This window comes from Salmo salar, chromosome 25 (assembly GCF_965601325.2).
Source record: "Salmo salar chromosome 25, fSalSal1, whole genome shotgun sequence".
Classification (NCBI taxonomy): domain Eukaryota; kingdom Metazoa; phylum Chordata; class Actinopteri; order Salmoniformes; family Salmonidae; genus Salmo; species Salmo salar.
Window position 1 is genome coordinate 6750942 of NC_138315.1, and position 24503 is coordinate 6775444.

Genomic DNA, 24503 nt, shown 5'->3' on the forward strand with positions numbered 1-24503 from the left:
ATTGTGCCATGCACGCGACCCTTCTTTACCATTCGGATAGTGTCTGGGACGCACGAACAAAACGCCGCTATTCGGATATAACGATGGATTATTTTGGACCAAACCAACATTTGTTATTGAAGTAGCAGTCCTGGGAGTGCATTCTGACGAAGACAACAAAAGGTAATCAAACTTTTATAATAGTAAATCTGATATTGGTGAGTGCTAAACTTGCCGGGTGTCTAAATAGCTAGCCTGTGATGCCTGGGCTATGTGCTTAGAATATTGCAAAATGTGCTTTCACCGAAAAGCTATTTTAAAATCGGACATATCGAGTGCATAGAGGAGTTCTGTATCTATAATTCTTAAAATAATTGTTCTGTTTTTTGTGAACGTTTATCGTGAGTAATTTAGTAAATTCACCGGCAGTGTTCGATGGGAATGCTAGTCACATGCTAGTCACATGCTAATGTAAAAAGCTGGTTTTTGATATAAATATGAACTTGATTGAACAAAACATGCATGTATTGTATAACATAATGTCCTATGGTTGTCATCTGATGAAGATCATAAAAGGTTAGATGACCTGGCCTCCACAGTCAACCAATCTCAACCCAATGTATATGGTTTGGGAGTAGTTGGACCGCAGAGTGACGAAAAATCAGCCAACAAGTGCTCAGCATATGTGGGAACTACTTCAAGACTGTTGGAAAAGCATTCCTCATGAAGCTGGTTGAGAGAATTCCAAGAGTGGACAAATCTGTCATCAAGGCAAAGGGTGGCTACTTAATATGTTTTGATTTGTTTAACTCCTTTTTGATTACTACATGATTCCAAATGTGTTATTTAATAGTTTTGATGTCTTCAATATTATTTTACAATGTTGAAAACAGTAAAAATAAAGAAAAAACACTTGAATGAGTAGGTGTGACTGGTACTGTATATGAAAATATAAAAATAAGAGCACAATGCTTTATCGTTGGCTTTTTAACAGAAATGTGTAGCAATCGACTAGGAATGATTTGAAGATCGACCAGAGGATTGTGATCAATAGGTAGATGACCACGGGTGTAAAGGAACCGCAGCAGGCCTGGTCCTGCCAAGATAAGTGAATGTGTCCATAAACGACAGCTGTTCCTTCACAGAAATTGAATAGCTGACCTGCATCATTTGTCCCCTGCAGCTCACACCTGCCAATCCTTGATGACACACCCCAACACAAAGATACACACCATTAACACTTACAGTATATGATGAAAAGGTGGTGTATGAAAAAATGTAGAGCTGTTTCATTCTTCATTCCCAGCACACAGGTGTGTGTGTGTGTGTGTGTGTGTGTGTGTGTGTGTGTGGTGTGTGTGTGTGTGTGTGTGTGTGTGTGTGTGTGTGTGTGTGTGTGTGTGTGTGTGTGTGTGAGGGAGAGAGTGTATGAGTGTGTTTAATGCGTGTGTGTGGGTGTGCACAATCACCAAGGGCTGGCAGGTGCGAGCTGCAGGCCACAAATGAGGCCACTGACTGAAGGCTATTCCTTGTGCCCAAGCTTGTCCCAATTTATATTCTCTCACTGTCCAAACTCAACCCTTTCACTTTGACAGACACTTCGGCCCACTTTACTTGTCTGCTCTATAATTAAGTGTCATATGACCATCTCCACATCCTAGAATTTATTCTTTAGGGCGGATGTAGCTCAGAGAAGTAAAGGTCTGTTTAAAAACACCATAAGCAGTGGCTGAGATGCGCTGGTACTCTTGGTTATAAGATTCAGGGCACTAGACACAGCAAAAAGGATTGTGACAGTGGATGATATAATAATGATGACACTAGAGCAGTAATATAGCAGTTGAATGAATGCAAATGTAAGAAAAGGTAGTGGTGGTGGTGGTGAAAGTTGTGAAATGGTATAACTCATAACACCACATGAACGTAGTGGTGTAGTATCTGTTACAGCAGCACTCTAGACGTCACAGCAATACGTTTTAAACTCAGACAAAATGTCCAGAGGAATAATTCTGAGTCTATAATTTTTTTTTTAATCAACACGTATACAGTATAATGTAGTATGAATATTTAATTGATCCAACCCTCCTGAAAACCGGGAAAAAACATCAAATAATGTAATTTTTTCAAAAGGTGCAGGAGTCTGAACAGTGTGGCTCCATGACTGGGGTGGGCTGACACTTGTACTCACGCACACAGAGACATACACGTTTTGATTTCAAAAGAAAATCCATCAATAGAGTGACAGCCTCTAACACTTAGTGTAATTCAAAATTAGATCCATGCGTCACAAGGTTAAGTATTGATTTGTCAGACTGTAAACTTGGTGTTCTTTTAAATCACTCCACTTAAAGTGGAACTGACAGCGTTTTAACTACCTTGCAAATATGAAACAGAAAATCATAATATAAGTCAAACATATCAAATTCCCAGTTTATTCTACAAAACAAACTTTAAAAGAGGTTTTAATAATAGGTTATATTTGACTCAACATTCCATGACGTACACTAAGGCCGAATAGATGGATTAAGTTCAATGCAAGATTAATATACAGTTGAATTCGGAAGTTTACATATACCTTAGCCAAATACATTTAAACTCCGTTTTTCACAATTCCTGATATTTAATCCTAGTAAAAATTACCTGTCTTAGGTCAGTTAGGATCACCACTTTATTTTAAGTATGTGAAATGTCAGAATAATAGTAGAGAGAAGGATTTATTTCAGCTTTTATTTCTTTCATCACATTCCCAGTAGGTCAGAAGTTTACATACACTCAATTAGTATTTGGTACCAATTGTTTAACTTGGGTCAAACGTTTCGGGTAGCCTCCCACAAGCTTTCCACAATAAGTTGGGTGCATTTTGGCCATTGCTCCTGGCAGAGCTGGTGTAACTGAGTCAGGTTTGTAGGCCTCCTTGCTTGCACACGCTTTTTCAGTTCTGCCCACAAATTTTCTATGGGATTGAGGTCTGGGCTTTGTGTGATGGCCACTCCAATACCTTGACTTTGTTGTCCTGAACCTGTTAGGGCTAGGGGGCAGTATTTGCACGGCTGGATAAAAAAAATGTACCCGATTTAATCTGGTTACTAATCCTACCCAGTAACTAGAATATGCATATACTTATTATATATGGATAGAAAACACCCTAAAGTTTCTAAAACTGTTTGAATGGTGTCTGTGAGTATAACAGAACTCATTTGGCAGGCAAAACCCTGAGACATTTTCTGACAGGAAGTGGATACCTGATGTGTTGTATTACCTTTAAACCTATCCCATTGAAAAACACAGGGGCTGAGGAATATTTTGGCACTTCCTATTGCTTCCACTAGATGTCACCAGCCTTTACAAAGTGTTTTGAGTCTTCTGGAGGGAGATCTGACCGAACAAGAGCCATGGAACGATGATGGCCCATTAGACACCTGGCGCGCGAGTTCATGTTGGGTACCCTCGTTCCAATACGTTATAAAAGAGTATGCATTCGTCCACCTTGAATATTATTCATGTTCTGGTTAAAAAAGGCCCTAATGATTTATGCTATACAACGTTTGACATGTTTGAACGAACGTAAATATATTTTTTCCCCTCGTTCATGACGAGAAGTCCGGCTGGCTTAGATCATGTGCTAACAAGACGGAGATTTTTGGACATAAATGATGAGCTTTTTTGAACAAAACTACATTCGTTATGGACCTGTGATACCTGGAAGTGACATCTGATGAAGAGAATCAAAGGTAATGGATTATTTACATAGTATTTTCGATTTTAGATCTCCCCAACATGACATCTAGTCTGTATCGCAACGCGTATTTTTCTGGGCGCAGTGCTCAGATTATTGCAAAGTGTGATTTCCCAGTAAGGTTATTTTTAAATCTGGCAAGTTGATTGCGTTCAAGAGATGTAAATCTATAATTCTTTAAATGACAATATAATATTTTACCAATGTTTTCTAATTTTAATTATTTAATTTGTGGTGTTGACTTGACTGCCGGTTATTGGAGGGAAACGATTTCCTCAACATCAATGCCATAGTAAAACGCTGTTTTTGGATATAAATATGAACTTGATAGAACTAAAAATGCATGCATTGTCTAACATAATGTCCTAGGAGTGTCATCTGATGGAGATTGTAAAAGGTTAGTGCATCATTTTAGCTGGTTTTATGGTTTTGGTGACCCTGTCTTTGAATTGACAAAACATTACACACAACTCTTGTAAATGTACTGTCCTAACATACTCTAAATTTATGCTTTCGCCGTAAAACCTTTTTGAAATCGTAAAACGTGGTTAGATTAAGGAGATGTTTATCTTTCAAAGGGTGTAAAATAGTTGTATGTTTGAAAAATTTGAATTTTGACATTTATTTGGATTCAAATTTGCCGCTCTTGAAATGCACCTGCTGTTGATGGAGTGCACCACGGGTGGGACGCTAGCGTCCCACCTAGCCCATAGAGGTTAACCTCTTGGGGCTAGGTGGGACGCTAGCGTGCCACCCGTGGTGCACTCCATCAACAGCAGGTGCATTTCAAGAGCGGCAAATTTGAATCCAAATAAATGTCAAAATTCAAATTTTTCAAAAATACAACTATGTTACACCATTTGAAAGATAAACATCTCCTTAATCTAACCACGTTTTACGATTTCAAAAAGGTTTTACGGCGAAAGCATAAATTTAGAGTATGTTAGGACAGTACATTTACAAGAGTTGTGTGTAATGTTTTGTCAAGTCAAAGACAGGGTCACCAAAACCATAAAACCAGCTAAAATGATACACTAACCTTTTACAATCTCCATCAGATGACACTCCTAGGACATTATGTTAGACAATGCATGCATTTTTAGTTCTATCAAGTTGATATTTATATCCAAAAACAGCGTTTTACTATGGCATTGATGTTGAGGAAATCGTTTCCCTCCAATAACCGGCAGTCAAGTCAGCGTCACAAATTAAATAATTAAAATTAGAAAACATTGGTAAAATATTATATTGTCATTTAAAGAATTATAGATTTACATCTTTTGAACGCAATCAACTTGCCAGATTAAAAAATAACCTTACTGGGAAATCACACTTTGCAATAATCTGAGCACTGTGCCCAGAAAAATACGCGTTGCGATACAGACTAGACGTCATGTTGGGGAGATCTAAAATCGAAAATACTATGTAAATAATCCATTACCTTTGATTCTCTTCATCAGATGTCACTTCCAGGTATCACAGGTCCATAACGAATGTAGTTTTGTTCAAAAAAGCTCATCATTTATGTCCAAAAATCTCCGTCTCGTTAGCACATGATGTAAGCCAGCCGGACTTCTCGTCATGAACGAGGGGAAAAAATATATTTCCGTTCGTTCAAACATGTCAAACGTTGTATAGCATAAATCATTAGGGCCTTTTTTAACCAGAACATGAATAATATTCAAGGTGGACGAATGCATAGTCTTTTATAACGTATTGGAACGAGGGTACCCAACATGAAGTAGCGCGCCAGGTGTCTAATGGGACATCACCGTTCCATGGCTCTTGTTCGGTCAGATCTCCCTCCAGAAGACTCAAAACACTTTGTAAAGGCTGGTGACATCTAGTGGAAGCAATAGGAAGTGCCAAAATATTCCTAAACCCCTGTGTTTTTCAATGGGATAGGTTTAAAGTCAATACAACACATCAGGTATCCACTTCCTGTCAGAAAATGTCTCAGGGTTTTGCCTGCCAAATGAGTTCTGTTATACTCACAGACACCATTCAAACAGTTTTGGAAACTTTAGAGTGTTTTCTATCCATATATAATAAGTATATGCATATTCTAGTTACTGGGTAGGATTAGTAACCAGATTAAATCGGGTACATTTTTTTTATCCAGACGTGCAAATGCTGCCCCCTAGACCCAACAGGTTAAGCCATTTTGCCACAACTATGGAAGTATGCTTGGGGTCATTGTCCATTTGGAAGACCCATTTACGACCAAGCTTTAACGTCCTGACTGATGTCTTGAGATGTTGCTTCAATATAGCCACATTATTTTCCCCTCCTCATGATGCCATCTATTTTGTGAAGTGCACCAGTTCCTCCTGCAGCAAAGCCCCCACACAACATGATGCTGCCACCCCCGTGCTTCACGGTTGGGATGGTGTTCTTCGGCTTGCAAGCCTCCCCCTTTTTCCTCCAAACATAATGATGGTCATTATGGCCAAACAGTTCTATTTTTGTTTCATCAGACCAGAGGACATTTCTCCAAAAAGTACGATCTTTGTCCCCATGTGCAGTTGCAAACCGTAGTCTGACTTTTTTATGGTGGTTTTGTAGCAGTGGCTTCTTCCTTGCTGTTCGGCGTTTCAGGTTATGTCGATATAAAGGACTCGTTTTACTGTGGATATAGGTACTTTTGTACCTGTTTCCTCCAGCATCTTCACAAGGTCCTGTGCTGTTGTTCTGGGATTGAGTTGCACTTTTCGCACCAAAGTACGTTCATCTCTAGGTGACAGAATGCTTCTCCTTCCTGAGCGGTATGACGGCTGCGTGGTCCCATGGTGTTTAAACTAGCGTACTATTGTTTGTACAGATGAACGTGGTACCTTCAGGCATTTGGAAATTGCTCCCAAGGATGAACCAGACCTGTGGAGGTCTACATTTTTTTTCTGAAGTCTTGGCTGACTTATTTTTATTTTCCCATGATGTCAAGCAAAGAGGCACTGAGTTTGAAGGTAGCCCTTGAAATACATCCACAGGTACACCTCCAATTGACTCAAATGATGTCAATTAGCCTATCAGAAACTTTTAAACCCTTGACATAATTTTCAGAAATTTTCCAAGTTGTTTAAAGGCACAGTCAACTTAGTGTATGTCAACTTCTGACCCACTGGAATTGTGATACAGTGAGTTATAATTGAAATAATCTGTCTGTAAACAATTGTTGGAAAAATGACTTGTGTCATGCACAAAGTAGATGTCCTAACCAACTTGCCAAAACTGTAGTTTTTTAACAACAATTTTGAGGAGTGGTTGAACAACAAGTTTTAATGACTCCAACCAAAGTGTATGTAAACTTCTGACTGAAAGCCATTCAGGTATATTTTGTGGCTTTTGGCGAATCGGTTCTAAAAATATGTGAAAATGACCATATCTAAGTGCTCGCTTCTCAGATTTTTTTTAAGTATCATATGCTTCCTGGGGGTGTACAGTATATGAACATATTTTAATAAGATTTCATGTTGCTAAAATGCTGTCAGTTCCACTTTAAGCTTTTCCTTCTCCCTCCTCCCGGGCTCCATAGCACTCATAACTCATTTTTCATGGGAAGGTTTTCGGGGCGTTACCATATTCCCAAGAGAGAGCATCTTGTAAAATAACCTTGCATTTCAGTTACAAAGTCATTAGAGGCATAATGGCAGAGAGGGGAACACATATTTTTTTCTGCAAAATATGCTAATGTTTTGTTGTGAGCTACCACTGCTGCCATCCCACAGAAAGCTTTACATTTCTTATGCTATGCTTCCTGCATCCTTCCCTGCTATTAAAATGATCCTCTCTTCTGCAATCCTTCAATTTTCACACCTGTTTTGGAGAGACACTGTCACGTCCTGACCAGTAAAGGGGTTATTTGTTCTTGTAGTTTGGTCAGGACGTGGCATGGGGTATTTGTTTTATGTGGTTCAGGGTGTGTTTGTGTATGTGTTCATGTAGAGGGGGTATTTGGTTTATATGGTTCGGGGTGGTTATGTATGTAGAGGGGTATTTGATTTATTAGTCCAGGGTTTTGGTATTGTTCTATGTTAGTTTAGTTCTATGTTCAGTCTAGTCGTTTGTATTTCTATGTTTATTTAATTGGTGTTGGTGCCTTCAGTTGGAGGCAACTGTCTATCGTTGCCTCTGATTGAAGGTCCTATAAATAGGTATGTGGTATGTGTTTTGTCATGGGATTTTGTGGGAGATTGTTGCTGTGTATAGCTTTGTGCCTTACCGGCCTGGTCTTTGTCGTTGTGTTTTTTGGTATACGTGTTTGTTTTTGGTTTTCCTTCTTTGTCTGTTAATAAAAGAAGATGAGTATACATTTTCCCGCTGCGTCTTGGTCTACACCCTACGACACCCGTGACAGACATTGACATTAAAGTGAGAGGCACACACAGACAGATGTGCACACACACTCACACAAATATTTATCTAAAAAGGAGCATACACATTGTGTCTGCATACACACATCACTACCACAAACACAATAGCATGCACTGTGCCTTACACATCCACAGACAAACAACACAACATAATCAATCAGTCAAAGGAAAGGCCAAACAATCTGAGTCTGATTGACAACAAACAGATGCTTCAGGTCTAAAAAGGCATAAACCAGAGGAAACTAAACATCAGGTGTGCTAAAGCATCTAAAGAAAGAGCCCCAGAAGCCCTGTGAAAATGTGAACAAATCTTCCTTCCATTAGATCAGACACGGGTAGGCCGACACCCAAGAGGGAGTCACCAATCAATACAGGAATGGTAAAAACAAGTCCGGGCCGGGGTACATGAGAGGAAAGAGCGAGCCAGTGAACTGCTGAAATGCAGCCAGCTCACTAAGGCATGACTGTGAGAAGTATGGTCTGGAATAAAGCATCCCCATCCGACAACGATCTGATTGAACGAATGGAACAGGCAACCATTTTGCTTTGACACATATAGCATAATTGGTGACTAGTCCAATGAGCAAACCTATGGATTGATACAGATGGAGTTACAGTGAAAGAGCAGATAGGAGGGAGAGAGTGAACAATATCTCTGAGGAGTGGAATAGAGTAAGTATGAGAGCATGCAAAGCCTTGTGACCTCTTGGCCAGTGCCTTGTTTACAATCTCTGCTAATCAGTGCTTTGATGGAGGACCACAGTGGACTTTGTCGGAAAGCCTCCATGGAAGGACCACTATGAGATGTGTCTTACCGGAGACAAAATAAATGATTAAATTGATCAGTATCAACTGATTTGATTTATTAGGATCTCCATTAGCTGACGCCAATGGCAACAGCAAGTCTTACTGGCGTGCAACACATAACGAACAAGACATTAGAGACAAAAGACTTTGGAGTAACACTTTATCTTCAGTGTACATTAATTAATATGTAAGTAAATAGTAATGCATTTATTTATAACATAGAAGTTACATGTAATGACTATATAAATACTATATAATTACAAATCAGCTTGTCTGAGGTTATTCCACCTGTATAATTACTTGTGATTTATGTATATGTAATTACAAGATGTCTTCTTCCAAATGCAACTAACATGTACTGTAATTACACTTTTGCAGTCTCCTGTGTAGCACCGTGTTAACAATGTATCCTAATATGTAACCTTGTTATATGTACACTACCGGTCAAAAGTTTAAGAACACCTACTCATTCAAGGGTTTTTCTTTATTTTTACAATGATCTACATTGTAGCTTAATAGTGAAGACATCAAAACTATGAAATAACACATATGGAATCATGTAGTATCCAAAAAAGTGTTGAACAAATCAAAATATATTTTATATTTGAGATTCTTCAAATAGCCACCCTTTGCCTTGATGACAGCTTTGCACACTCTTGGCATTCTCTCAACCAGCTTCATGAGGTAGTCACCTGGAATGCATTTCAATTAACAGCTTTAGTTATCTTATTTATATCAGTTTTCAGGTAATACCCAAGTGCAGACTGTATTGAAGTAACAATGTTTATTGCAACCACACTGGCAGGCAAACGACTGGTCAAGGCAGGCAGGGGTCGATAATCCAGAGTAGTGGGGCCAAGGTACAGGACGGCAGGCAGGCCCAGGGTCAGGTCAGGCAGAGGTCAAAACCAGGAGGACGACAAAAAGAGAAACTGGGGAAAAGCAGGAGCTGAGACAAAACGCTGGTTGACTTAAACAAACAAGACGAACTGGCAGATGGGCGACACCTGGAGGGGGGAGACAAAACACAAGGACAGGTGAAACAGATCAGGGCGTGACAATTTCCATATTATTTGGCTTAAGACATTCTGTATTGTATGTGAGAGCAATGTATTTACAATGGATGTGCATGTAACTATAATGTCCCTACCCAAGAGAAACTTAATGTAAAGTGAAACACATATTGGTATAACCTTTGTAAATACTATGGACCTGCCTTTGAAAATGCAGAACTTGTCCCGAAGCCACTGTCATTGTCCCATTTGAGGGTGAACCTTCGCCCCAGTCTGAGGTTTTGAGCACTCTGGAGCAGGTTTTCATTAAGGATCTCTCTGTATTTTGCTCCGTACTTCCCTCAACTCCTGACTAGTCTCCCAGTCCCTGCCGCTGAAAAACATCCTTACAGCATGATACTGCCACAGCCATGCTTCACGGTAAGGATGTTGCCATGTTTCCTCCAGACGTGACGCTTGGCATTCTGGCCAAAGAGTTCAATCTTGGTTTCATCAGACCAGAGAATCTTGTTTCTCATGGTCTGAGAATCTTTAGGTGCCTTTTGGCAAACTCCAAAACGGGCTGTCATGTGCCTTTTACTGAGGAGCGGCTTCCGTCTGGCCACTCTACCATTAAGGCCTGATTGGTAGAGGACTGCAGAGATGGTTGTCCTTCTGGAAGGTTCTCCCATCTCCAAAGAGGAACTCTGCAGCTCTGTCAGAGTAAACATCAGGTTCTTGGTCACTTTCCTGACCAATGCCGTTCTCCCCCAATTTCTCATTTTGGCCGGGCGGCAAGCTCTACAAATAGTCTTCGTGGTTCAAAACTTCTTCCATTTAAGAATGACGGAGGCCACTGTGTTGTTGGTGAACTTCAATGCTGCAGAAATGTTTTGGTACCCTTCCCTAGATCTGTGCCTCAAAACAATCCTGTCTCGGAGCTCTATGACAATTCCTTCGACCTCGTGGCTTGGTTTTTGCTCTGACATTCACTGTGCACTGTGGGACCTTATATAGACAGGCTCTGTGTGTAGTTAACTGACCCTCTCTGCCCATTCATTGGCATTTTACCTGTTGCTGTCTTTTGCTGATTAGCTGTTGTTGTCTTGCCCGTTGTGGTCTTAGCTAGCTCTCCCAATCAACACCTGTGATTGCTTTATGCCTCGCTTTATGTCTCTCTCAAATGTCAATATGCCTCCTATACTGTTGTTTAGGATAGTTATCATTGTTTTAGTTTACTGCGGAGCCCCTAGTCCCACTCTACATGCCTCAGATACCTCCTTTGTCACTACTCCCATACATGCGGTGACCTCACCCAGTATAACCAGCGTGTCCAGAGAAGCAACCTCTCTTATCACTCAGTGCCTGGGCTTACCTCCACTGTACCACACCCCAACATACCCGTCTGCACATTATGCCCTGAATCTATTCTACCAAACCCAGAAATCTGCTCCTTTTATTCTGTCCCCAAAGCACTAGACGACCAGTTTTGATAGCCTTTAGTTGTACCCTCATCCTACTCCTCCTCTGTTCCTCGAGTGATGTGGAGGTTAACCCAGGCCCTGCATGTCCCCAGGCACTCTCATTTGTTTACTTCTGTAATCAAAAAAGCCTTGGTTTCATGCATGTTAACATCAGAAGCCTCCTCCCTAAGATTGTTTTACTCACTGCTTTAGCACACTCCGCCAACCCTGATGTCCTTGCCGTGTCTGAATCGTGGCTTAGGAAGGCCACCAAAAATTCTGAGATGTCAATACCCAACAACAACATTTTCCGTCAAGACAGAACTGCATAAGGGGGAGAAGTTGCAGTCTACTGCAGAGATAGCTTGCAAAGTTCTGTCATACTTTCCAGGTCTATGCCCAAGCAGATCGAGCTTCTAATTTTAAAAATTAATCTCTCCAGAAATAAGTCCCTCACTGTTGCCGCCTGTTATAGACCCCCCTCAGCTCCCAGCTGTGCCCTGAACACCATATGTGAATTGATTGCCCCTCATCTATATTCAGAGTTCGTTCTGTTAGGTGACCTAAACTGGGATATGCTTAACACCCCGGCAATCCTACAATCTAAGCTAGATGCCATCAATCTCACACAAATTATCAAGGAACCCACCAGGTACAACACTAAATCCGTAAACATGGGCACACTCATCGATATTATCCTGACCAACTTGCCTTCCAAATACACCTCTGCTGTTTTCAACCAGGATCTCAGCGATCACTGCCTCATTGCCTGCATCCGCTATGGGTCCGCGGTCAAACGACCACCCCTCATCACTGTCAAATGCTCCCTAAAACACTTCTGCAAGCAGGCCTTTCTAATTGACTTGGCCCTGGTATCCTGGAAGGATATTGACCTCATCCTGTCAGTCGATGATGCCTGGTCGTTCTTTAAAAGTATTTTCCTCACCATGTTAAAATCAATTTTTACGACATTTTTCTCGTAGAAAAGCGATAATATTCCGACAGGGAATCTCCTTTTCGGCAAACAGAGGAAAAAATCCCAAAGGCGGGGGCGGTCGGGGTCACGCGCATAAGCCCAGTGTCCCTTGATCGGCCACTTGAGAAAGGCGATAATGTGTTTCAGCCTGGGGCTGGAATGACGACATTCTGTTTTTTCCCGGGCTCTGAGCGCCTATGGACGACGTGGGAAGTGTCACGTTAGAGCAGAGATCCTTAGTAAATGATAGAGATGGAAAAGAAGTTCAACAAATGGTCAGACAGGCCACTTCCTGTAAAGGAATCTCTCAGGTTTTGACCTGCCATTTGAGTTCTGTTATACTCACAGACACCATTCAAACAGTTTTAGAAAATGTAGGGTGTTTTCTATCCATATGTAATAAGTATATGCATATTCTAGTTACTGGGTAGGAGTGGTAACCAGATTAAATCGGGTATGTTTTTTATCCAGCCGTGTCAATACTGCCCCCTATCCTAAACAGGTTAAATAAGCATGCCCCTTTCAAAAAAATGTAGAACTAAGAACAGATATAGGCCTTGGTTCACTCCAGACCCGACTGCCCTTGACCAGCACAAAAACATCATGTGGCGGACTGCAATAGCATCGAATAGTCCCCACGACATGCAACTGTTCAGGGAAGTCAGGAACCAATACACGCAGTCAGTCAAGAAAGCAAAGGCTAGCTTTTTCAAACAGAAATTTGCATCCTGTAGCTCTAAGTCCAAAAAGTTTTGCGACACTAAAGTCCATGGAGAACAAGAGCACCCCCTCCCAGCTGTCCACTGCACTGAGGCTAGGAAACACGGTCACCACCGATAAATCCATGATGATCGAAAATTTCCATAAGCATTTCTCTACGGCTGGCCATGCTTTCTACCTGGCTACCCCAACCCTGGCCAACAGCTCCACACCCCCCGCAGCTACTTGCCTGAGCCTCCCCAGCTTCTCCTTCACCCAAATCCAGATAGCAGATGTTCTGAAAGAGCTGCAAAACCTGGACCCGTTCAAATCAGCAGGGCTAGACTGCTGGACCTTCTCTTTCTAAAATGATCCGCCGCCATTGTTGCAACCCCTATTACCAGTCTGTTCAACCTCTCTTTCGTATCGTCCGAGATCCCTAAAGATTGGAAAGCTGCCGCGGTCATCCCCCTCTTCAAAGGGGGTGACACTCTAGACCCAAACTGTTATAGCCCTATATCCTTCCTGCCCTGCCTTTCTAAAGTCTTCGAAAGCCAAGTTAATAAACAGATCACTGACCACTTCGAATCCCACAGTACCTTCTCCTCTGTGCAATCCAGTTTCCGAGCTGGTCATGGGTGCACCTCAGCCACGCTCAAGGTACTAAACGATTTCATAACCGCCATTGATAAAAGACAGTACTGTGCAGCCATCTTCATCGACCTGGCCAAGGCTTTTGACTCTGTCAATCACTGTATTCTTATCGGCAGACTCAATAGCCTTGGTTTCTCAAATGACTGCCTCGCCTGGTTCACCAACTATTAGGCAGACAGATTTCAGTGTGTCAAATCGGAGGGCCTGTTGTCTGGACCTCTGGCAGTCTCTATGGGGGTACCACAGGGTTCAATTCTTGGGCTGACTCTTTTCTCTGTATATATCAATGATATCGCTCTTGCTGCAAGTGATTCCCTGATCCACCTCTACGCAGACGACACCATTCTGTATACATCTGGCCCTTCTTTGGACACTGTGTTAACAAACCTCCAAACGAGATTCAATGCCATACAACACTCCTCCTTCCAACACTCCAACACTCCTTGCACCTTATCTTATTTTTCTTGATCTCCAGTATTTTCCACCACAACTCAAATGTATTCCACACATCTGACTTGTTACCTCATGAGCAACCAGTGGCATAAACATTCCCCCCTTTTCAGGTTTATTTGTCTTGTCCTCTGCATTCATTTAGCTGTTACGGTGTTCAGAGTTTGTTATAACCAATTTATTGATGTGATTATGATATGCTAGAGGTCAGGCCCTATTTGTCACATGCATGCGATGCATATATGTGTCATGTAAAGAGAGCAAGGTTAAGGGAATAGGGAATGTTTTTCCTAAACAAATGAGGGATTTCGGTAACAGAACTTTTCAGCTGTTTAAAGATGTCATTAAACAATGCAAACACACTGACCAACAGATGAGGCAGGACTTGGTTGTCCTAGGGAGGGAGTCTGATCCCCTTGTCTTAAAGGAAGAAACAAAGAAAACATTCAGGCTAATGTCAGCCAACAGATGATTGGTTACAGCAGGGATTTTAAACCAATAGGCCATGGACCGGCCTGCCTTTTTAAACAGTTTATAGCCTGGCTGATGCACAGATCTGTGATACACACAAACAGGTCAGATAACCATTCTTTCCTCGGCAAAACCAGCTACATTTCAGCTGCGTTACTTAGTCCGTAGGTAACTTTAACTAGCTAGCTATGTTGCTAACGACCAGCTGTGACAGAGAACGAGATGGTCCCAGAAAAGGCTCCTAATTTGCACTGATATGTCACATGAAATCCACTGATTATCAAGATAAATTCAATTCAACATTTTAAGTATATTAATATCTTACCACATATTTACCTTGGTTCTCCTTGGTCAACATTGACTGTGCTTTTGTACTTGATGTTGCTCAACAACATGTGAACCAGTGCACATATTTTTTTTTTGCTGAGTAATGTTACTACAATTTCCTGCACGTGGGTATTTCACGACAATTTCAACAATTTCTAGCTGGATACAAATTTTAACTCTTAAAGTGCATGACAAAATCCAATACTGTTTTTACCTTACCCAAGGATTTTGAATTGAACATGGCTCGTGTGCTAAGTGATATACATCCAGAAGAAAAGCCTGCTCAAGAAATCTGTGAAGTGTCCTATCTTTGGCCACAAGCAGAACATGATCCAGCATGCGTGCAAAGATGGATACATATGGTAAGTTAACGTTACAACTGTTGTTGATTGGCCTAGAGAACTTTGGGAAAGTTTGAAATGAGGAGTACTGTACTGTTAGAAATGTAAATGTAGATTGAATCTAAATTTTATTGTGAGCTGGCATGTAGCCTAATTAGCTAGTCTCATAGGTTCTAGGCATGTACACTGACGGCCGAGCTAACCGGGCTGACATTGACTCATATAAAATTTCACCAGCCGGAACACATTTTTAAAAATGATGCTTTGAACATGCATTGAAGAGAAGAAACTAAGCTTTCTGGTGGCCTTCATAATTGTGTCTGTGCTGCTTGAGAAATTAGATTTCCAGTCTTTCTACAAGGGATCCACTCTTCTGTGTCCAGCCTGCATTCCTCTGGACACTCAGGACTGCAAGCTCGTGTAGAGGGAAAGTTAAGGTTGAGCTACCAAAAGTTGGGTCTCATTAGGTTGATTCTGGGGACCTTGTGGGTTTCATTTCTGAAAAAAATATGTTGGTTTCTACTGGACAGCTTAAAGGAGCACTTCAAGATTTTTAACATTTAGCTTGCTTTGCCAGCCATTGCGACAAGTGTTTTCCACAGGAATGTAGATTACTTGTCTTGATGGCCGGCAGGATGGTGCGACTGGGGAGGCTTGCATCACTGCTGCTGCCCCAATTTATTATTCTTGTGAGCCTACACTGTTCGGGCAAATATTGTAAATGCTTTACTATAAGGTATTTCTGTTTTTTTGTAATACATTTGCAAAAATGTCTAAAAACCTGTTTTCACTTTGTCATTATGGGGAAGAGAAGGAGAGAAGAATGGGAGAAACTACCCAAATGCAGGTGTGTCAAGCTTGTAGCGTCATACTCAAGAAGACTTGAGGCTGTAATTGCTGCCAAAGGTGCTTCAATAGTGTCTTAATACTTATTTCAGTTTTAATTTGTAATACATTTGTACAAATTTCTAAAAACATGTTTTTGCTTTGGTATTATGGGGTATCGTGTGAATATTGAAAACAACTATCTAATACATTTTTGGAATAAGGCTGTTATGTAACAACATTCGAAGAAGTCAGGTGGTCTGAATACTTTCCGAATGCACTGAATGTCAAACTCAAGCCCACGCAATCCGGCCTGCAGGTAGTTAAAGTTTAAAAAAAGAATAGAAAATTCCAAAAGTGATGGATAGAGAAATATTCTTTGCTCATTTTGATGGTGATGAAATATAATACATGTTAAGTGCGGCCCTCCAGACCTCGGTGAAGACCGAATACGGCCCGCAGGGAAAATGAGCATGGAAGAACTGAAAAGGATCAGAAGTTAAATGAATATGTCAAAATACTCAAACTGACATGTTTTCTTTTCATAGCTGTCCACAGTGCATTGCCTGCAATGTTTTTAAATCAAATCAAATCAAATGTATTTATATAGCCCTTCTTACATAAGCTGATATCTCAAAGTGCTGTACAGAAACCCAGCCTAAAACCTCAAACAGCAAGTAATGCAAGTGTAGAAGCACGGTGGCTAGGAAAAACTCCCTAGAAAGGCCAAAACCAAGGAAGAAACCTAGAGAGGAACCAGGCTATGAGGGGTGGCCAGTCCTCTTCTGGCTGTGCCGGGTGGAGATTATAACACAACATGGCCAAGATGTTCAAATGTTCATAAATGACCAGCTTGGTCAAATAATAATAATCACAGTAGTTGTCGAGGGTGCAACAAGTCAGCACCTCAAGAGTAAATGTCAGTTGGCTTTTCGTAGCCGATCATTGAGAGTATCTCTACCGCTCCTGCTGTCTCTAGAGAGTTGAAAACAGCAGGTCTGGGACAGGTAGAACGTCCGGTGAACAGGTCAGGGTTCCATAGCCGAAGGCAGAACAGTTGAAACTGGAGCAGCAGCACGGCCAGGTGGACTGGGGACATCAAGGAGTCATCATGCCAGGTAGTCCAGAGACATGGTCCTAGGGTTCAGGTCCTCCGAGAGAGAGAAAGAAAGAAAGCTAGAAAGAGAGAATTAGAGAGAGCATACTTACATTCACACAGGACACCGGATAAGACAGGAGAAATACTCCTGAGAAATACAGATATAACAGACTGACCCTAGCCCCCCGACACATAAACTCGGGGGTCTAGCCTCCTGCATAAATACAGAAGGCTGAGACAGGAGGGGTCAGGAGACATTGTGGCCCCATCCGATGATGCCCCCGGACAGGGCCAAACAGGCAGGATATAGCCCTACCCACTTTGCCAAAGCACAGCCCCCACACCACTAGAGGGAAATCTTCAAACACCAACTTACCATCCTGAGACAAGGCCGAGTATAGCCCACAAAGATCTCTGCCACTGCACAACCCAAGGTGGGGCGCCAACCCAGACAGGAAGACCACGTCAGTGACTCGACGCACCCCTCCTCGGGACGGCATGGAAGAACACCAGTAAGCCAGTGACTCAGCCCCTGTAATAGGGTTAGAGGCAGAGACAGCAAGGGTGGTTCTTTGCTCCAGAGCCTTTCTGCTCACCTTCACACTCCTGGGCCAGACTGCACTCAATCATAGGACCTACTGAAGAGATGAGTCTTCAATAAAGACTTAAAGGTTGAGACCGAGTCTGCGTCTCTCACATGGGTAGGCAGACCATTCCATAAAAATTGAGCTCTATAGGAGAAAGCCCTGCCTCCAGCTGTTTGCTTGGAAATTCTAGGGACAATTAGGAGGCCTGCATCTTGTGACCATAGCGTATGTGTAGGTATGTATGGCAGGACCAAATCGGAAAGATAGGTAGGAGCAAGCCCATGTAATGCTTTGTAGGTTAGCAGTAAAACCTTGAAATCAGCCCTTGCCTTAACAGGAAGCCAGTGTAAGGAGGCTAGCACTGGAGTAGTATGATCAAATTGAAGCGTCTGCATACTTACTATTTACTGCATAAATATTACGGTTTCGATTGCATAGCCTACATCACATTTTGCTGCTGTTTAATTTAGACATGCTAAAATTATCTCTGCCGTTAAAATATAAATGTAAATGTCGATTCAATTATTGTCAGTAATACGGTGATTAAAGTCCAATGTGGACAGGATTTCAGAAGGGGAAATTGCATATATGTCATATTTCAGTTTGTCATATGCTAAAATTGATCATATTGCATGTTATGACGGGTGTTGTGTTATGTTAATGACTGTGTCATAAAGTAGTTACATCAAGCTGAAACATGCAGAAATATTGTTGCCAGCACAAAATGGCTAGATCCAGTGCTCACTCGTTCCCCAAAAAACTTTAAAACAGCCATAGTCTTTGATCCTTCTATGGTTTGGTATCTAAGCCTTCTGTTTTAGGGACAGTTCATGGTTTATTCGATTTTGCAGCAGGAATCTCTCTACTACCCCTAAAAAATAGGGATTCAATTGTCCTGCAGCATGGGGTTGCATTGCACCTCAATTAATGGGTTACACAAGCTCTGCAGATTGCGTGCCAAATGCGATGCACATGCTAGAGGTATAGATGGGTCCCTTATGGGGGTGGCTAACGTGGCCGCTTATCAATTTTCTTTCAAAATTGCATCATGTTCTTTAATGAGACTGGGATGTGGGTTTAAGGATAGGCGTCCCGTTGACAGGGCAGTTGTAAATCATGCAGAGACTGTGTGTCACGATCGCAGATTTTAGAGAAACAACAAATGCCTGTACATATAACTGTCTGATATTGGCTGAAAGCTTAAATTCTTGTTAACCTCTATGGGCTAGGTGGGACGCTTGCGTCATTTTAAAGACAAGACTCTCGTTAATCTAACCACACTGTCCGATTTCAAAAAGGCTTTACAACGAAAGCAAAACATTAGATTATGTCAGCAGAGTACCCAGCCAGAAATAATCAGACACCCATTTTTCAAGCTAGCATATAATGTCACATAAACCCAAACCACAGCTAAATGCAGCACTAACCTTTGATGATCTTCATCAGATGACACCCCTAGGACATTATGTTATACAATACATGCATGTTTTGTTCAATCAAGTTCATATTTATATCAAAAACCAGCTTTTTACATTAGCATGTGACTAGCATGTGACTAGCATTCCCACCGAACACTGCCGGTGAATTTACTAAATTACTCACGATAAACGTTCACAAAAAGCATAACAATTATTTTAAGAATTATAGATACAGAACTCCTCTATGCACTCGCTATGTCCGATTTTAAAATAGCTTTTTGGTGAAAGCACATTTTGCAATATTCTCAGTAGATAGCTAGCCCTGTGATGCCGGGCTATTTAGACACCCAGCAAGTTTAGCACTCATCAAAGTCAGATTTACTATAAGAAAAATGTTATTACCTTTGCTGTCTTCGTCAGAATGCACTCCCAGGACTTCTACTTAAATGTCTGGAAGTAACTAGCAAGTTATTACAGAACGCTCAGATCAACCCTTAAAGAGCTGGGTGAGGCTAAGGCTTAAGAGGGTGTGAGCAATGCTGAGTGGGTGTAGAAGAAGAAAGGCTCTCCAATAGTAGTACCAAACATTGAAAGACGGTTTCTCAAAAGTGAGTTTACAAGTACATCAACTTTCAAAGCAGAATTACTTTCCCATTATTTCCTCAAATGCAGTGTATGATATACCATTTTGTAGCTCTGAGTCTCTACTTTTATCCAATGTAAAAAACAGATATTCAAATGTTGCTACATAAGACCGAATCCAGGTGGTGAGTCACATATGTTGATTTTAGTTAACCTGTTGGGTCTAGGGGGCAGCATTTGCACGTCTGGATAAAAAAAATGTACCCGATTTAATCTGGTTACTAATCCTACCCAGTAACTAGAATATGCATATACTTATTATATATGGATAGAAAACACTCTAAAGTTTCCAAAACTGTTTGAATGGTGTCTGTGAGTATAACAGAACTCATTTGGCAGGCAAAACCCTGAGACATTTTCTGACAGGAAGTGGATACCTGATGTGTTGTATTGATTTTAAACCTATCCCATTGAAAAACACAGGGGTTTAGGAATATTTTGGCACTTCCTATTGCTTCCACTAGATGTCACCAGCCTTTACAAAGTGTTTTGAGTCTTCTGGAGGGAGATCTGACCGAACAAGAGCCATGGAACGGTGATGTCCCATTAGACACCTGGCGCGCTAGTTCATGTTGGGTACCCTCGTTCCAATACGTTATAAAAGGCTATGCATTCGTCCACCTTGAATATTATTCATGTTCTGGTTAAAAAAGGCCCTAATGATTTATGCTATACAACGTTTGACATGTTTGAACGAACGGAAATATATTTTTTCCCCTCGTTCATGACGAGAAGTCCGGCTGGCTTACATCATGTGCTAACGAGACGGAGATTTTTGGACATAAATGATGAGCTTTTTTGAACAAAACTACATTCGTTATGGACCTGTGATACCTGGAAGTGACATCTGATGAAGAGAATCAAAGGTAATGGATTATTTACATAGTATTTTCGATTTTAGATCTCCCCAACATGACGTCTAGTCTGTATCGCAACGCGTATTTTTCTGGGCACAGTGCTCAGATTATTGCAAAGTGTGATTTCCCAGTAAGGTTATTTTTAAATCTGGCAAGTTGATTGCGTTCAAAAGATGTAAATCTATAATTCTTTAAATGACAATATAATATTTTACCAATGTTTTCTAATTTTAATTATTTAATTTGTGACGCTGACTTGACTGCCGGTTATTGGAGGGAAACGATTTCCTCAACATCAATGCCATAGTAAAACGCTGTTTTTGTATATAAATATGAACTTGATAGAACTAAAAATGCATGCATTGTCTAACATAATGTCCTAGGAGTGTCATCTGATGGAGATTGTAAAAGGTTAGTGTATCATTTTAGCTGGTTTTATGGTTTTGGTGACCCTGTCTTTGACTTGACAAAACATTACACACAACTCTTGTAAATGTACTGTCCTAACATACTCTAAATTTATGCTTTCGCCGTAAAACCTTTTTGAAATCGTAAAACGTGGTTAGATTAAGGAGATGTTTATCTTTCAAATGGTGTAACATAGTTGTATTTTTGAAAAATTTGAATTTTGACATTTATTTGGATTCAAATTTGCCGCTCTTGAAATGCACCTGCTGTTGATGGAGTGCACCACAGGTGGCACGCTAGCGTCCCACCTAGCCCCAAGAGGTTAACTGTGTTAGGTTCTAAGTGAACAGTGTAAAAACTCACGGATGATTATTAAAGCTCAAACCAAGTTTATTCACCCAAAGGGTCAGACAGCTGAACAGACAAAGACATGTTCCCACCAGCACAAGTATATATATACCCCAATTTAGGTGAAGTCTCCTCCTTTCCTCTAAACATTGCATCTTTATTGCTAGGCAGGAAGTTAAGTGATGTGAGTAATAAACTGTTCCTTCTCCCTTAATGTGACCTGACCTGACCTCTGCCCCATTCCTCACTAATCCACAGCTCTCCACCCTTATCAGTAAACACATCAATGTGATTGCCTTTCCCTCACAGTAACATTCCAAGCCCCTGGCTCATATCCAACCTTAATTGACCCCACCATATACATTCCTCCTACAGATAACCATTAACTTCTGGTGTAGAAACCAGACTGTGGCCCTTTTCCTTTCCATAGGATACCTGATGATTAACAATATTTCAAGTTTAGAAGTCAGAACCCATCAACTGTATTTTATACTGTGTTATGAGCATTGTTTTGTATGTTACATTTCAAAGTTATAGTGAGTGCTTGCTCTTACGAACAGCGTCCAAGTGCAGTTTGTGATTGCGTGGTTTATTAGTCCTCAAACCAATATGTTGTGTGTGTGTGTGTGTGTGTCAGTGACAGCTCTTAAACAGTTATTACATTTGACGGTGGCTGATGGCACAGTGTCTTAAGCAGGAAACAAATAACACATGCAACAGAATGAGTCGGCTGTAAATGCACATAGCCACACTGCATAAGGAAATCCCGGCTGAAATGACATCAGTCACATTCGAGCAGGGTATCCTATTCTGAATTACAATGACGGATTTGGACAAGTTATCAAGCCATCACACCTGCATAAAACTTTCCTCTCAAAGTCCAGGAAACCTTGGCAGAAGTCCTCAAAGCCCTTCACCTGGCAGAGCCTTTCAGCGTTATTCAGTCAGGACAACTTTCCAAAGAGAGCAGATGGTGGTGATTTAAATCTAAATGTTCTAACTATTACTAATGGCTACATTCAATAAAGAGTGAAGGGGGAGAAAATGACCACCGTAGCCACCTCTCTTTACCCATGTCCTGAGGGTAGAGCAGAAAAACACATCTGATGTTGACCACCAGACCAATAACAACAGACGCTCCACATTTACCTGGAGAGGAAGCCAGGAGAGGGTACGTAATTACTGAGAGATTTCAAAGCATTGTGAAATGGGTTTCCTAATGAGTACTGTATAAAACATTGCTTTCAAATTGGAATGAGTTATTCATTCATCCATTACTCTTCTTCATTCTTCTTAATAATTTTTCCTTGAAGTAACACATACCAAGAGTGTGGTAATATGTGGGAAAAGTGATTGCCCATATCCTCAAGTTATCTCCATAAAAACATCCCTTCATCTTTTCTGCTTTTTTGTCAATGGTATTCTGTCTAAGAACATCCCCCTTTCAAATACTGCTATTTAATTAAAAGGAAATAGCCTGTGTGGATAACCACCTTTAATCAATATCACAACGAGTTGGACGTTTCAGGGGGGCGGTTATGCATTCTATTCTTGGTATGAGCTGAATCAGGGAGGAGCGGTTCTCGCTAAGCAAGCAGTGTGACGTCATTTACATACACAATTCAATGTAATTTGAACATTAACATGAATCTCCCTTTCTAGGGTTTTTGTTTCCCTTTAAGCCTGAGCTCAGAGCTCCACATGTCCCTTAATACAGCACTGCAGATTTTACAGTAAAAACAACACACAATTGGAGAACGCAGGGAAATTGTAAAATCAGACAACATTTCTGAGGCGGAGAGATGAATACACAGATGGTTCTACTGATAAATTGAATAAATGAATCAAGATAAACAATAAATAAGATTTCCTCTGAGGAAAGCACTCCCCACTAACTACAGAACGGGTGCAACATGTGGAAACCAACATGTTAATGATAGTTTGATCATAATTCTCTCTGGGTCAGGTCAAGCTGACTATTACCTTGCACTCCAGAGAAAACATATACCGTGTACCTTAGAGAATAATATTACCCTGTACTTCACAGATTGTGATGATGACGACTGACTCACAGTCAGGGCTTAATTTAATCAAAGCCTATACCCCCCTTAGGAGACTGAAAAGATTTTGGCACGGGTCCTCAGATTCTCAAAAAGTTCTTCAGCTGCACCATCAAGAGCATCCTGACTGTTTGCATCACTGCCTGGCATGGCAACTGCTCGGTTTCCGACCGCAAAGCACTACAGAGGGTAGTGAGTACGGCCCAGTACATCACTGGGGCCAAGCTTCCTGCCATCCAGGACCTCTACACCAGGCGGTGTCAGAGGAAGGCCCTAACAATTGTCAAAGACTCCAGCCACCCTAGTCATAGACTGTTCTTTCCGCTACCGCACGGCAAGCAGTACCGGAGCGCCAAGTCTAGGTCCAAAAGGCTTCTTGACAGCTTCTACCCCCAAGCCAACCGAATCTTCAACAGCTAATCAAATGGCTACCTAGACTATTTTCATTGTCCCCCCCCACCCTTTTACGCTGCTGCTACTCTCTGGTTATTATCTATGCATAGTCACTTTAACTCTACCTACATGTACATATTACCTCTGTCATGTCTGACTAATCATTAAAGGTTAAGACTGTTATATTATCAAATCAGTTCTCTAGGCTTAATTATTTTGTGATTAAACTAATCACGAAAACATGAATTAACTAGGAAGTCGGGGCACCACGGGGATATGTCGTTTACAGAGTTATTAAATAAATAGTACCCGCAAAACACCAGTTTCAATGTCAACAGTGAAGAGGCGACTCCAGGATGCTGGCCTTCTAGGCAGAGTTGCAAAAAAAAAGCCATATCTCAGACTGGCCAATAAAAAGAAAAGATTAAGATGGGCAAAATAACACAGACACTGGACAGAGAAACTGTCGCCTCTTCACTGTTGACGTTGAGAATGGTGTTTTACGGGTACTATTTAATGCTGCCAGTTGAGTACTTGTGAGGCGCCTGTTTCTCAAACTAGACACTCTAATTTGAGACACTAGACACTCCCAGTCCTCTTT